The sequence below is a fragment of the Staurois parvus genome, unplaced genomic scaffold (assembly GCF_062004578.1).
Source record: "Staurois parvus isolate SC_StPar_1 unplaced genomic scaffold, SC_StPar_1.0 ptg000098l, whole genome shotgun sequence".
Taxonomy (NCBI): Eukaryota; Metazoa; Chordata; class Amphibia; order Anura; family Ranidae; genus Staurois; species Staurois parvus.
In genome coordinates, this window is record NW_028317894.1 from 2,056,419 (window position 1) to 2,071,310 (window position 14,892).

The window sequence follows — 14,892 nt, forward strand, 5'->3', positions numbered from 1 at the left end:
TTGACAGATCTTGCTGTGCAGTGTTCTTATATTCATTTGCATTTAATTTTTTCTTCATCATAATTGCCTATAGCATAATAATACCAGAGAGTGCTGCATTTTTATATACATAGGTTTATATTCCCAACACTTTATCACTATGACATGTAGCAATCTTAGGGCCTGCCTAGAATGAAGTCCATCCTTGTACCACTGGAGAGTTAACCTGTGGGAGGGGTCTGGCTGCGCCGGTACATGGGTTGACACCTCACCCGAAGGCATGCTCACTAATGCCAGGGACCAGGCAGAGGCTGCAGCCATGTGAAGAATCAAACATTAAGGCAGCCCCCAACTCAGATGAGTCACTGGTGTGCAGTAATGCTCCAAGAGATGCCAAGAGATACTTAGTCTCAAGTAACTACACACTACTGTACTGTATGTGTTGCATTCAGAAGCACATACAGAACTATTTCCCACTCCACCAGTTCAGCGTACCTCCATTAGCTCACTCCCAATAACGGAATGAAACCTCACTGGACACAAAGTGCGGGTATCATGCTTGTCCTGAGCTAACTTTTTCTTTGCAATACCTAGTGATCAGGCCTTAGATCTCTGTAACGCTAGTCTGCTTCTCGTGAGGAAGGAGACTAGGAGACGGACAGCTAAGGAGGGAGTCAGAGCTCTGGCCCCCTCACTACTCAATGACCTGAATTAATGCAGAGAATGCATTAAATAGATCTTCAACAGGGCTAGTGTAATGTGGTGCAACTTGCTGTCTGAAACTTTTTGGTGATCCCAGATGAGGAGAAGGGTTTTCACCATCTAAATCCAAAGTAAGAAAGCAGCACTAGTTGTCCCCAAGTGCCTGGCTCCTTGAGAGTCAAGGTCCACTGTATTCCTTATCTTCCTGTAGCACTCTCCTAGACAGGTACTAGGATCTGTATAATTAGGATAAGTATAGTTGTGTTTCTCTGCTTAACAGACAGGCTGTTAGGTAAATTCAGTCTGATATTCTGCTTAACAGAGTGCTGTAATTGATTAGTCAGGTCTGCTCATGAAGCTCTGATGCTGTTTAAGTTTGTCTTGAGCTCCACCTTATCTTCAGGAATCTATGAGAGCTTTCCAGAACTTAGGTAGGGTCTAGGCAAATGAACAGAGTGAATATGGATACAGCCCTGGCCAATTGCAGGGGAAAGTGGCCCCATTACATGCTGGGAGTAGTATGTATGTTCTGTGAGCATATGGACTCGGGGTCATTCCTGGAGAGGATTGCACCAAGCCAGGCTGGAGACATCCCTACCTTGCCTTGCACTGCTGCATGCGGCCTTCAGGTGGACGACTTGAGAATCTGGAGCTAGAAAGAATGACCCTGGTTCTTCAGTACACTAACTGAGGGGAGCTGTCTGCCAAGGATCTATCTGGGATCATTGAAGGGTGCGCTGGGAAGATTGGAAGTAGGCTGCCATTCTGTCCTTTGGCTTTGTGAGTACAGACACTGAGAGATCTTGGGGACTCTGTGTGTGATTGGCTATCCCTCTGGTGCTTGATAGTCAGCGAGGGTCTGAGAAAAGGGAACATTGGTTAGTGTTGTGAAGAGCTTGTCCAACTGTTGCTACTGCAAAGGACTTGTCCCTGTAATCTACAGAGAAGTCTTCTATCTGCCTTCAGCAAGGACTAAGAGTTCAGTTAGATGTCCTCAGTGTCATTAGTTCTAATTTTGGAGTATCCTACTAAAATCCCCAATCTCTAATTCTACAATAAAACTTCAAAAGCAACATCCCCTAGACTGGTCATTGGAGACAACAAATGAAAGTGTGTGTGCACCTGGGTATGGAAAGTACTTTGTGCCTGGCTGCGGGGCAAAGCAAGGGAAGACCTGGGCAAAACTACAAGCGGCTCCTCTGGGGGTAGCGCTACATTCCTTTATCATCAGATCTACAGATTCCACCAACTAATGTAATCATATGCACAAGACAGCTTAACGTATAACTAAAGACAAACTTTTTAAATTCTTTTTTGGTTAGAGTAGAGATGGATTAGAACCCTTGTCAGTTTATATTGCTGTCTTTGCCCTGTTAGGGAGATTCACTCTTTCTGTTTGTCCTGTTTACCATTATCATTGAAAGTGAAAGTAAAAGAAAATCCCAAATATTGGGTTGTCTCCAAAAAAGTAATAGAGGGGAAATCTTCCAATGGGGACACTAGTTCTGGTGACCAGGAGGTCCCCAAGAGATTCCCTTTTCAGGGATTTCTTCTCACTTCCTCTTTTGGCTATGGGACAGGCATTGAAAATAAATCTCACCAACGGAACAAAGAGGACAAATATAAACCTTACTCGAGTTATACCCTCCCTTACTCTATCCAAAATGGAAAAAAAATGTTTTGCCTATAGTTCTACATTTAACTACCTCATTTAGAACACATATGACACATATGATTTAACCAGTCTACTTTGTAATGATACATTTGAACAACCGTGAATCTAAATTTTTAAGCGATAGCAGATTCAGAACAATGCCCATAGCAGCAAAGATGCTGAGTAAAAATGTAACTGCAATACAAAAGGGAATTCTTTTATAAAGAACATCTAAAGTCTGTAAAAGTGCCAACTTCCATAGAGTGCCATGACTCTAGACCTGATTTCGAACTTATGGTTCCTTTTTCTGGTATTGGTACAACAGCCATGGTACACAGCTTTCGAGAGCCAATCATGACAATTCATGTGAAATTATCTGAAGAGACCAGCACAAATGTTTTTCTCATACCATACCAAAACAAACGATTTTCGTGTAATCAGCACAGTATTAGTCCGTAAAAAACCAAGACCGTGCATGATCAGAAATGAAAGAAAACATTACAATACAATGCAGTATCATACATTACATCATCGCAGGAGTTGTATTGTATTACAAGAATTTTCATACCTTTAGTAACCTATTTGTTTTCGATATGAGACTAACATGCAAAAAAAAAAAACCTTTCCATCAATGACCATCTACTGTCCATGGATCCCTTTGAAGTTTATGTTTACTGCTAGTGAAATTCCATGCCTGCGTGATTATTAGGGCATGACTTAATTTGTTGTGTAACCAGCTTCCAGAGGGACTAATCTATACACTTTGATCAAGTTTATACATTAGTTTCACATCTCCTGCTGTCTGAATCAATATTTTTTCATTGTTAACTTCTTCAGTCACCCAGAACTAATGCTGGTGTTGCTGTGTTTTATTACATTATCTGGACACTTGTCACCTTCACAAACAGAATTATCGCACTGCACTTTGCAGGTCAGCAGTGCATTTAGTATCAGTCCTGTTTTACCAGTCATAGTGGTGTGAGATGGAAAATATCTTTCTCTGATCCATAATCTGTAATCAGGACTACAGCAGTGTAAGGCAAGCCATAGACAATGTGGTGATCTTTCCTGCTACCATGGGTTGCAGGAAAGAAGATCGCATGATTCCCCCATCAACATAGTCAGTGTTGATGAGGGAATCCCTCCCGTGGAGATATTGTGTTCTCCTGGTGGGGAGGCATGAGGGAGGAGAGTCGTCCCTGCCAGGAGAACACAGTGATTATTGCCAGAGGCTATAACCACTGGCAATAATTGCTTGAAAAATTTGACAGGCTGGTTGTAACCAAGTTGTTCAGCAATCTAATTGGGTACAATCAGCTGGCTCATAGATGGTCCCTGCTGAACCAGCCGAGATTCGAACCATCCATGGCTGGCTTAAGCTTGCATTGTGTCAGCTTGCATTTTCTGAATGTAGTAGGCCTCTGTGCAAGAACATAAGTTGGACCCCTTCCTCAAAAAAAGGAAAATGGAACAAATTATTTGCAGGGACTGGTCCACACATCCACTGGCACCAGTCACCACTAGCCACCTATCCCCAAATGTCATCTTTGTGTCCATTTATTGCAGAGCATCATCACTATCACCATGGTGTCCCTTTACTGCAGAGTATCATCATTTTCACATGGTGTCCCTTTACTGCAGAGCATCATCACTTTCACATGGTGTGCCTTTACTGCAGAGCATCATCACTTTCACCATGGTGTCCCTTTAAGCTGGACATAGATGGATTGAAAATCGGCCAGTTCAACAGGGACCATTCAAGATTTTATCCATCTATGGGCAGGCTGGTTGTACTGAAGTCGATCCATTGAAAAAAGTAAGTACAACTAGTCTTTTGATTTTTTTTTTTTTTTGCATATGATTATTGACAGCGGCTCCCTGTCTGCAGAACACAATAGTGCTGCAGGAGGGATTCCCCCATCAACACTTACCTTTGGCTGCAGGAAAGAAAATTGCATCATCTGTGGCTTGCTTTACTGTAGAGCATCATCACTATCACCATTGTGTCCCTTTACTGCAGAGCATAATCAAAATCACTATTATATCTGACTACTGCAAACCATCACTCCTCAAACATAACCCCAGTTTTGCAAGGCATCCCAAAAACTGTAGGTGATTTACTGTTACCCCTTATACTCACACCATGCCATGCATACATTTTCCCACATGCAGTAAAATTACATCTACAGAGCACGTTACACATCACTCAGTTAACTCCTGCTGCAGTGCATCCCCCAACCATCCTGGTGACAGCACCATCAAAACTCTATCTTGCACATTTTGCTCAGACTCTGAACACTCTGCTCTAGAACTGATTAATGAAAGTGGCAGTGAATGTTACCCATGTCCCAATCTGCCCTTGTCCTGGTGTTCTCCCTCACCTGTATAAAAGCTGGTCCCATGTGTGTTCAGCACTGCCATCAGTTCATATTTCACAACTGTGTGCTGCCCCCTCCCTTTGAGCTGCAGACACAAGTGACGGGCATGCCTGACACTCAAGAACAGGGTCAAAGTAAAAAGCTTTTCCCAAAGCAAGTCTCCAATGTGTGCATTGAGTGCACAGTGGACCACATCCCCCACTGGGCCAAAGCAAATTTCACACATTTTAGAGACACGCCTGTAGGCAGGTGCAGGTATTCGTCTCTCCTGTAGGTAGCACAATGCCAAAGCTACCAGGAAAGGAAAGTACACTATATTGCCAAAAGTAGTGGGATGCCTGCCTTTACACGCATGTGAATTTTAAGGGCATCCCAGTGTTAGTCCGTAGGTTTCAATATTGTGTTGGCCCACACTTTGCAGCTATAACAGCTTCAACTCTTCTGGGAAGGCTGTCCACAAGGCTTAGGAGTTCTATCAGGTTGAGGTCAAGGCTCTGTGCAGGCCAGTCAAGTTCCTCCACCCCAAACTCGCTCATCCATGTCTTTATGGACCTTGCTTTGTGTACTGGTGTGCAGTCATGTTGGAACAGGAAAGGGCCATCCCCAAACTGTTCCCACAAAGTTGGGAGCATGAAATTGTCCAAAATGTCTTGGTATACTGAAACCTTAAGAATTCCCTTCACTGGAACTAAGGAGCCAAGCCCAACTCCTGAACAACAACCCCACACTGTAATCCCCCCTCCACCAAACTCTACACTTGGCAAAATGCAGTCAGGCAAGTACTGTTCTAGCAAACCCAGACACGTACATCAGATTGCTAGACAGAGAAGCATGATTCTTCGCTCCAGAGAACACGTCTCTGTAGCAAACTAGCTCATCAGAGTTGGACGCAGAGTTCCCCTTTTCCTTTTCTTTTAGTGGAAGTATTCCTCAGCCCTAATTCCCTACCCCCCTCCCTTCCTGAGAGGCAAGCGTTATCTCCTGAGTGACAAATGGTGGGGGGTCAACACAGGCTAGGCATTCCTAGTTTGGTACCAGCCGTCTGTGTAAGTGTAACCTTTTTCACCCATCATAAAAACAGATAATGCAGTTTCTCTCCGGACTTGAAAGAAAATTGAACATTCCTCAAGTCAGGCTTCCCCCCCCCCATGTTTCATGTCATGGATTATGACAGATGTGGGTTCTAACTCAGAGCTCTCCTGACCCCTCTTAACACAGCGTAGTCAGAGCAACCCCCCCTCTTTCAGAGGGATTTTTAAAAAGAGACAGGCTAGCAAGCCTGGAAGTTGAACACACACATCTCCAGAGTGTAACACATCTCCTCAGCTGAACATCGTAACAAAAGGAGCTCAAAGAATCATCCTGCTCTGCAACTTGGATCTGCAAACCAAGGCATATGGGCAAGTAACTCAACCCTGTAAATTTTTTCCTAATATCTCTTGGCTGTATCTATATATACATATATATATATTTTCATGACATCTTTGTAAATATTGTATTGCACCTGTTTGACTCTTTTAGTAATAAATCTTTCTTTCTGAAAGTGTTAAACTGTTTTTAAGCGCTTACTTGCAATTTACGAATTCCTGCCTTTTGAAGAGACGCTACTATGTTTGTTTACTCCCTGCCCAATTGGCCTGTAGTTGACCATATTGGGCAGGTGACTTTTCAATCATTATAGTGTATTTTTGACAGAGTTTCTGTCTTCTCTGTACCAAAGACGGTGGTGGCAGTTTGAAAGGGTTAGTTGCGTAATTAACCCGACCCAGTAACAAGCACATTCAGGCTGCAGGCACCGATTGTAGCCCATTAGCTGGACAATCGCTGTGCAGGGTGCAGCTGGGTGGGGCCTTGTTACGCGCGTCACACCACGGTTTTAGATCGGCCGGTCCTTCGGTCACGAGTTGGTGAGAAGGTCTGGGGTCTGACACCATGGGCGGGGCGTATTACTGTTGGTCTCGGTCGTGCGATTGTCGCATGTTGGTGGCGGCGATCGTGACAGTCTCCACTGCTCAAGAGTCCAGTTGTGTGCTTTACACCACTACATCCAACAATCTGCATTGCACTTGGTGATGTAAGGCTTGGATGCAGCTGCTCGGCCATGGAAATCCATTCTATGAAGCTCTCTACGCACTGTTGTGCTAATCTGAAGGCCACATGAAGTTTGGAGGTCTTTAGCTATTGACTCTGCAGACATTTGGCGACTTCTGCGCACTGTGTGCTTCAGCATGCGCTGACCCCCGCTCTGTCATTCTTTGTTATAATACCACTAACAGTTGACCGTGGAATATTTAGTAGCAAGGAAATTTCACGGATGGACTTATTGCACGATACCATGCTTGAATTCACTGAGCTTCTGAGAGCGACCCATTCTTTCACAAAGAAGTTTGTAGAAGCAGTCTGCATGCCTAGGTGTTTGATTTTATACACCTGTGGCCATGGAGGTGACTGGAACATCTGAATCCAGTGATTTGAAGGGGTGTCCCACTAATTTTAGTAATATTTACTTTAGGAGCTCCTGCGCTCCTAGCCCCAATCCGCTGCCATCCGGGCCGCAGCGGAACCCAGCGGGGCCCCTAAGACACTCCCGGCCCAGCCTGACCACCAGGGACCACTTCTGGACCTTTTCCCGGAGCCCCGGAAATCGCGGCCTACCCGCGCACCCGAAGCCGCGGCCTCGATTTTGGCCGCGGCCGAGCCGCGATCGGACCGGATCGCCGGACATCTACCCGGACCGTCACCGCTCTGCCCACCGGGTCCCGCCGACCTGCCTGCCTGCCCAGGGCCCTCCCCATCAGCCCTGGGTCCTTGCTGATCACCCTGGACCACCAGGAACCGGCACGGCCTCACGGTCTCCCTGGAGCCCTCCCTAGCTCTGGGACCACCCCAGACCACCTGGCACCCAGCCGCCACCTCGGGGCACCCAGCTGCTCGCACCCGGCGACCCTGCATGGGAACTGCTTCAGGCCTCCCAGCACCCTGCGGGCCACCCTGCACCAGCCAGCCCCAGACCAGGAACCTTTCCAGGACAACGCCGCACCTCCGCTACCTGCATCGAGGGGATTCCGAAAAACCATGGGTCTTTAATGCCGTTCCAGATATTGCAATGCATTGTTGATGAGGATTCTCCCGTCCTTCCCATCTCTTGGCCTTTGCTTGGCAACTCGAAGTCTAAGCTCCCAGCTAACACCCCTGGACACCCAGCACCCAGCTACCGGGTACCCAGCTACCACCCCTGGACACCCAGCACCCAGCTACCGGGCACCCAGCTACCACCTCTGGTCACCCAACACCCGGACCACCCAGCGAATCGAGACGTCGCCCAGCGAATCGAGACGTCGCCCAGCGAATCGAGACGTCGCCCAGCGAATCTCCCGGACCCGGACCACCCAGCGAATCTCCAGTCACCGAGCCGCCAGCATCACCAGACGCCTTGCCTGCCAACGCCCCCCAACATCGCACCCTACGTCCCCTCCACTCGCCGATCCACCAGACCCACTGATGCCCCCTCGGACGCCAGCATACTGCACCCACAGATTGCAGCCAGCCAGCTGCTGGACTCTACTCCCACTCTCCCCCTACAGAAGGACTCTAGTGGACTCCTCCACGGTGATATAGACTCTCCACATCACCTCGCCCTGACCCGTATCCCTTCACCTCCCCTGACCCGAACAGCACTGCACTCACCCCAGCATGCCACCTGCACTTCTCCTCGTTTTCCTCTCCTCCATCCCAAAAATCGCCTCCCTCTACCCGCCCACCCCCCCAAAACGGCTCTACATTGCCCCTTCACTTCTGCCCTCTCCCCACTACGGCACTCACCACCTCCTCCTGGTACTCCACTCCTCGGTCGACCCACGTGCCACCACTACCAGACCCACACGCTCCTACACCTCCCATTCCCATGCCACCCTCCTCACCCTTCTCCTTCTCCTATCCGCTGGGGACATCTCCCCGAACCCTGGCCCCTCACCACCTCTCCCCCCCTCCAGGGACCCCCCTGCTCCCGCCAGCCGCCGCAACCCCCTCAACCTCATACCTGTGCACCTCCTCCCCACATCCATCCCCCCTCTCTCGGTTGCACTTCTGAACGCCCGCTCGGTTTGCAACAAACTAACTGCCATCCATGACCTCTTCATCTCCCGCTCCCTCAACCTCCTAGCCATCACCGAAACCTGGGTACAGGCCACCGACTCTACCTCCCCTGCGGCACTCTCTCATGGAGGTCTCATCTGGTCCCATTCACCAAGACTGAGCGGTCACAAAGGTGGTGGTGTCGGCCTGCTCCTATCACCGCTGAGCACCTTCCAGGTCCTCCCTAACCCCCCCTCCCTAACCTTCTCCTCCTTCGAGGCTCACTGCATCCGGCTCTTCTCACCCACCCCCTTAAGGATCGCAGTGATCTACAGGCCCCCCGGATCCATAGCCCGCTTCCTGGATGACTTCGCCGCCTGGCTTCCCTTCTTCCTCTCCTCTGAGCTACCGACCATCATCCTCGGGGACTTCAACATCCCCATCAACGACAACACCCCAGCTACCTCTCGACTCCTCCACTTAACCACCTCCTTCGCGCTCACACAACACACTCAATCCTCCACCCACATCAATGGGAACACCCTGGACCTCGTCTTCTCCCACCTCTGTACCCTTAACCACTTCACTAACACCCCCTTCCCTCTCTCCGACCACCACCTCCTCACGTTCTCCATCTCCCCTTCCCCTAACTCCCCCCCCCCAGTGCGCCAAACCATCACCAGCCGCAACCTCCGCAACCTGCACCCGGCCCCCCTCCACTCGGCTGCCGACCGCTTGCACGACAGCATCCTTCCACTGTCATGTCCTGACCTAGCCACCACCGCGTACAACGACTCACTATCAGCCACCCTAGACTCTCTGGCACCCCTAACCACACGCAACATCAAACCCAGACCGCTCCAACCATGGCAGAACGACCACACTAAATGCCTCAAACGTCGCAGTCGTGCGCTGGAGAGACTATGGCGCAAAACCAGGTCCCCTCATGCATTCTCCCTCTACAAATCTGCCTTCCTCACCTACACCTCCTCCCTCCACGCCGCCAAGCAGGCCTACTTCGTTGACCTGATCAACACCCTCTCTAACTGCCCTCGCCGACTCTTCTCCACCTTCAACTCCCTGCTCTCTCCCCCCCCTCCTCCACTCAGTACCTCACTTACCGCCCACGAGATTGCCACTCATCTCCATAGCAAGATTGACGCAATCCGCAAGGACATAGTCAACTTGCAGTCTACCTCCCCATCTAGCCTCCCCCCTTCCATCACCCTCTCATCTCTCCCCTCCTCTGACCTTGCAACGGCACTGCCCCCCACCACACCCAAGGCCCTGCCTACCGTAACCCCCCATCACTGCACTCCTTCAGCCCTACTACCACTGAGGAAGTCACCAGAGTCTTCTCAGAAGCCCGCCTCACTACCTGCCCCCTGGACCCTATCCCCTCTCAACTCCTCCGGTCACCCCCCTCTTCCCTCATCCGCTCCCTTACCCACATCTTCAATCTCTCCCTCGCTACTGGCGTCTTCCCCTCCCCCCTAAAACATGCGCACATCACCCCCATACTCAAAAAGCCCTCCCTGGACTCCACTGACCTCAACAACCTCAGACCAATTTCCCTACTGCCACTCACGTCCAAGCTCCTTGAGCGCTTGGTCTACGATCGCCTAAGCGCCCACCTAACTGACAACAACCTCCTTGACCCACTACAGTCCGGCTTCCGTCCCCTACACTCCACCGAAACTGCCCTCCTCAAAATCACCAACGATCTACTAACCGCCAAAGCCAAAGGCGACTACTCTGTCCTCCTTCTCCTAGACCTCTCTGCGGCCTTTGACACAGTCGACCACCCCCTCCTCCTTAATAAACTACTCTCCCTTGGCATCAGAGACACCGCTCTCTCCTGGTTCTCCTCCTACCTATCCCAACGCTCCTTCAGCGTTTGCTACAACGGCGCCACCTCCTCTTCCCTCCCCCTCTCTGTTGGGGTCCCCCAGGGCTCTGTCCTTGGACCCCTTCTCTTCTCCATCTACACCTCCTCCCTTGGCAAACTCATACACTCCCACGGCTTCAACTACCACCTCTATGCTGATGATACTCAAATCTACCTATCCACCCCTCACCTCACCCCCACATTCTCCGCCCGCATCACTCACCTCCTAAACGACATCTCTGACTGGATGTCGCTCCATTTCCTCAAACTCAACCTCTCCAAAACCGAGCTTCTCGTCTTTCCCCCTTCCCGTGCCCCCCCCCCCATCCTTTCCATCACTACCAACAACACCACCATCAATCCCGCCCCGCAAGCCAAGGTCCTTGGCGTCATTCTGGACTCAAACCTTTCCTTTCAACCTCATATCAAATCTCTCACAAACTCATGCAGGCTCCACCTCCGGAACATCTCCAAGATACGCTCCTTCCTTACCCCAGACACCACTAAACTACTCGTTCACTCCCTGATTATCTCACGCCTTGACTACTGCAACTCCCTCCTCACCGGCCTACCCCAGTGCAAACTCACCCCGCTTCAGACCATCCTGAACTCAGCTGCCAGACTCATCCACCTCACCAGCCGCTCCACCTCTGCCACCCCCCTCTGCCTCTCCCTCCACTGGCTCCCCATTGCCCAACGCATTAAATTCAAACTGCTCACTCTGACCTATAAAGCCATTCACAACACTGCCCCTAACTACCTCACCGACCTGATTCCCAGATACCACCCTACCCGTACCCTTCGCTCTTCACAGGACCTCCTTCTATCTTGCTCCCTGGTCTCCTCCTCCCACGCACGACTGCAAGACTTCTCCAGGTCCTCCCCCATCCTCTGGAACTCACTACCCCAACCCATCAGACTGTCACCTTCCCTCCTCACCTTCAGGCGCTCCCTGAAAACCCACCTCTTCAGGGAAGCCTACCCCACCCTCACCTAACAGCCGCTGCCCTTCCCTCCTCCTTCCACTCCATCCCCCACAGCCATTTCCTCCTGTACCTCTACCCCCTCCCTCCTAGATTGTAAGCTCGAAAGAGTAGGGCCCTCTTACCCCTTGTGTGCTGTTTGATGTTACTGTACTGTTTCATGTATTGTCCCCCCTCTATTGTACAGCGCTGAGCAAACCCTTTGGCGCTATATAAACTCGATAAATAAATAAATAAATAAATAAATAAATATAGTGTATGTTAAAGGAAATGTGCCCTTATAGCACATGTGCCAGACACAAGGCTCACCAGGCCATTTCATGTGATCCTCCTACCTCTCCTGCCCCCACCTTGTCTCAGTGGACAGCAGAGAGGAGGACAGAACTCCTCCACTTTATCCTGCTCTTCTCTGTGCAGCAGCAGAGAGGCTTGTCTATGACAATCCCCCCTTCCCCCACTATCTCAGCAGTTCCGCCTCCAGCTTCTTGCCAGAAGTAGCACAAGGTAAGCAGAGTGCACTGTGATATGGCGGACTCTTGACTTCTGATGGTGGGAGGGCTCTTGTCATCTGGTTTAAGGGAGTTGGGGTGCTCTTGACAGCTAGTCTTACAGATACAACTGGCCCTCTGAGGACAACCATAATGCTTATGTGACCCATCATATAATTGAGTTTTACACCCCTGCCTTAGAAACTCAGTTAGCATTCTCTAGGAAAGATACGTATCTGGTTTGATTCCAAGGTCCTGCAAAAGCTGAGGCAGCAATGTTCTGCCTCACTTTTGTGTATTTTTTATGTCTTGTATTGTACTGCATGAGGTTATCATTTTTATGTAGCATGCTGACATCTAGTAGAGGCTTTGAGCCACTAAACTTGTTTACTAATGTGATTTTGGTATCTTACTCTGTCCTCCCTTCCTGTTTAGTGTTAGTTTAGTCTTAGCCAGACCCTCCCCACTTTTTACATATTCTCTTAGTCAATGTTAGTTATTCACAGAGATGGGGCTCAGGAAAGTCATTGTCTTGTTACAATGAAAAATGTATCCTTTCTTCTGCAGTTAGCTGAAGTAACATTGTGTTGGATTCGCACATCTGTGTCTTATTGAACAGTTAAATTATGGATGGTGCCACGTCAACAGGTGACCATACTGTCCAGACAAACTGGGTGTAAGGAGGTATGTGAATGCATAATGTGAATAAATAATTTTGCACAACAGCCCAAAAATTAACAAGCAGCATGCACAATGTGACCAAAATAACCTAAGTATGTGTATAAATCAGTGCTGCACAAAGCAGCATCTGAAACAGAACAGGACAGCTTAACAGGGGATCCTTTAAAATGGGGATCCCAAGTCATTTGGGCATGTTTCCAGCGAGTTGCAAGATATGGAGATTTACCAGCTGGTCAGGGATAGTATTTAGGGTGAAGGGTAGGTTCCTCCAAAGTAGGGATAGTATAAAATAGTAGGGATATCCAGGGAATATCCGATTTGCCTTTCGGGGGATCAGGAAGGATTTTTTCCCCTGCAGGAGCAAATTGGATCATGCTTTGCTGGGTTTTTGCCTTCCTCTGGATCAACTGTGGGTGTAGGATTATAACCTTTTTTTGTGTTTTTTATGGTTGAACTAGATGGACTTTTGTCTTTTTTCAGCCAGACTAACTATGTGAAGTACAATGATGCATCATTGTCATCATTCAACTGCAGCAGCAAAGTGTGAGACTATGATTTTGTGTGGACATTCCTTTCTTATGAATATTTAGAGGTTTAGGACCACTACATCTTGTTTCCTTATGTGATATGGCATCTCATTCTGTCCTCCCTTCCTATTTGGTGTTAGTTCATTTCAACCAAGACCTTTCCTGTTTCTTCCATGTTCTTTTAGTCTGGGTTAGTTCTTCATGGAGACAGCTTATGAATGTTATTGTCTTCTTACACTTTAAAAAGCTGAAAAAAACATCATCTGCACTCCAATTATCTGATGTAACATTGTGTTGGATTAAATTTCTGTTTTATTGAAGAGTAAAATTGTTAGGAATCCTGTATATAACCCTAAAGAACAGACAGTGCAAAGTCCACGTGTTTATCTGCTGCTTCTTTGCTAACAAGAAACAGGAACTTAATTATAGAAAAAAGACAGAGTATACACACTGCCGTCTACTGGATGAAGGATATATCTCTATTGAATACTGATGTAGTTGTACAAAAATACATGAACATTGTATTCCAACAAAAATACTTAACATTGCTTCTCTCTGAAAACATTTATATAATCCATACAGGTAATCACCACAGTACCATTGTGCTGTATATTAGACAAAAGTTATTTGTGCCATCGGCATTTTAGAATTCTGCCCCGTTAAATCAGTGGGCACACTTAGGCTAGTACATGCCATGGTTAGGACTATTTTTGAAGAAAGCAAATTAATACATTCGGCATTCCACCATCTCATGCTTCTGCTGCTTTACCTCCTTTAGTTGTTGTTTTTTTTGTTATTTTTTTTTGTTTGTTTATGTTTTTCTAATGTTTTATGCTTTCTTTCAATTATATTTTTAGATGAGAACATGGTTGACCCAAAACCCAGCTGAACGTTCAGTTAAAATTAGATATACGCCGATGACATTCAAATTTACCTCTCCGCCCCTCACCTCACCCCTTCAGTTTCCGCCCGTATTGCCCACCTACTGAACAACATATCAGACTGGATGTCGCTCCATTTCCAAAACTGAGCTCCTAATTTTCCCCCCAGCCTGCGCCCCCCCATCCTCTCCATCACGACCAACAACGTCACCATCAGTCCCACCCCACAAGCCAAAGTCCTAGGTGTCACTCTAGACTCAAATCTGTCCTTCCAACCCCATGTCCAATCGCTGGCAAACTCATGCAGGCTCCACCTCCGCAACATCTCCAAAATACGTACGTTCCTAACCCCAGACACTACTAAACAACTCGTTCACTCCCTCATCATTTCACGTCTGGACTAATGCAACTCCCTTCTCACCAGCTTACCTCCTCACAGACTATCCTGAACTCAGCGGCCAGACTTATCCACCTTACCAACCGCTCCGCTTCTGCCACCCCCCTCTGTCATTCCCTCCACTGGTTTCCAATTGCCCAATGCATTCAATTCAAACTACTAACACTGACATACAAAGCTATCCATAACACTGCCCCAAACTACCTCATCGACCTGATACCCAAATACCACCCAACCCATACTCTTCGCTCTTCACAAGA